The sequence below is a fragment of the Octopus bimaculoides genome, chromosome 10 (assembly GCF_001194135.2).
Source record: "Octopus bimaculoides isolate UCB-OBI-ISO-001 chromosome 10, ASM119413v2, whole genome shotgun sequence".
NCBI lineage: Eukaryota > Metazoa > Mollusca > Cephalopoda > Octopoda > Octopodidae > Octopus > Octopus bimaculoides.
The window spans coordinates 33336023-33338442 of NC_068990.1; positions in this window are offsets into that span (position 1 = coordinate 33336023).

The window sequence follows — 2420 nt, forward strand, 5'->3', positions numbered from 1 at the left end:
CTCAGCTACACAGCCATATTAGCATCCATATTGTCCATCTTGGGAAAATAAGAGATAAATTTCTACTGCATACTTCTGTTTTACCAGAGAAAAAAAGATGAAAGCCTCAACATGTCCTTTCTAAACACTGTTGATATCTTGTTAATGATTTCAACAATGGAAAACATAATGTAAGATGAAGATTATAAGAAAATTTCACACTAGAATGCATGTATTTATGATTGTAAATATGTGTATATGTTTCTGTGTGTGAATATATGTATGTGTTAGTGCATGTATTTTGTGAATATGCATGTTTCTGTGTTTGAGTACTTAAATATGTGTGTACATGATTACATGTATATGTGTGTGTGTATGTGTGTAGATGTGTACAAGTATGTGTTTGTGTGCGTGAGTACACATGTGATTTTGTGATTGAGAAACATGTGTGTACATGTATGTGTTGAGTGTGTGAGTACAGGTATGTGCTTATATGTATGAGTACATAGATATATTTTTAAGTGTAAGTACATGCATGTGTTTATGAGTGCAAGTAAAAGTTAAAGACCCACTTTGGACACAAATGACCATGGGATTGCACCTAGAAAGTTCCCCTCTGAGGCAACAGTCCAGGCAAGGTTGTTTATGCAAGACCAGCAGTCACCCATACATATCAGCCTTCCCCTCTCCACACCACTGATGTTATCCAAGGAAAAGGCAAAGGCTGATACAGCTTGGCATCAGTGACACTGCAACTCATTTCTACAGATGAGAGAACTGGAGCAATGTGAAATAAAGTGTCTTGCTCAAGAACACAACACAGAGTCCAGTCAAAGAATTGAACTCATTACCTCATGATTGTGAGCCCAACACTTTAACCACTGAGCCATGCTTGCATCTACGTAAGTACATCTATGTGTACTTACATAGATGTATTGATTTGTGAATGTGAATAGATGTATGTGTGTTAGCATATGTATGTGTTTGTGAGTGAATACATGCATGCATTTGTATGTTTAAGTATATATACGTCTTTGTGAGTACAGATACGTGCTTGTGAGTGAGTACAAATGTGAGTACTTGTATGTGTATGTGTATGTACATTTGTATGCATTTGTGAATTTGAGCACAAGCATGCTTGTGAGTGTACATGTATGTGTGAGTATGTGTTTGTGTGCATGAGTACACCTCTGTAGTTTTGTGCGAGCACATGCCTGTCTAACTAAGTGTGAAAGCATGTATGTCTCTGCATGTGTGAGCACAAGTATGTGTTTAAGGGTGTGAGTACATGTATTTGTTTCAGGCAGTAAGTACGTGTATAAGTTTGTATGTGTGTATATGTATGCATTTGTTTGTGTGCATACATGTATACTCATCCATGGTTAAAAAGAAAGAAAAAAACGAAATACAAAAGTCCAAATGCACATCCACAGAAAGAATAATGTAAATTATCCAGAAAAGCTCCAAACATAAATGTATTAGTGGTTGGTAAAGAAGGTAGAGGAACGAAGAAAACCTATCTGTCCACATCAACAGGGTCACAGTGTTGTGCTCACATTTAGATATCTTTCTTATCTGTTAAAGGAGGAATGAGGAAAAGAGCAAGAAAAATAGGATGACTATGATATAAAATATATCTAAATATATAAAGCTGCATTATTGATTAGTGTGAAATATTGGAAATATTCTATTTTTGAAACATAGATATGAAGCAAAAAGGTGCCCTCAGAGACAATCATGGATATTTTATAATAATATATTGATATATTATGATATAAGTCTTGTTGCTGATAATAGAGGGAGGGGATAAAATAATATGCACACACAGACACACAGAGACATACAAACACACAAAAACACATATATACACACATTCACTTAAATATACATAAATTTTCCAGTTCTGGTTCATACATATTTTTCTTATACACATGTGCTCAAAAAATGGAGAGGAGGGTCTAAAGGGAATGATACACACACACACACACACACACACACACACACACACACACACACACTGTAAAAGTGACATAGCATTTAAGATAAAATGGGAGAACCTTAGCTATAAATTAAAGTAATCATACAGCAACAACAACAACAGATGCAACCAAATAATTAGATTTTACAATCTGAATATGCATTCTTCAATTTAATTTGTATTCTTGGTTAATAGTTACCATGGATATGGCAAATAATTTGATTAGTTAAAAAGTTCTATCTGTTGTGCATACATGTTGAAATCCCTAGAGATGGGGTTGCTAGCAACTGAGCAGTTTTCTAGATGAACAAGTCCCCATCCACCACCACCACCTTATGTTGAGACTCTCCTTCTACTTCTTCTTCATACTTACTCTACTGTTGCTCATCATGATGATAATATTGCAGTAGCAATGCAGATGAAGGCATTGTCTTCTCCTCAGAGGAATATATATATATATATA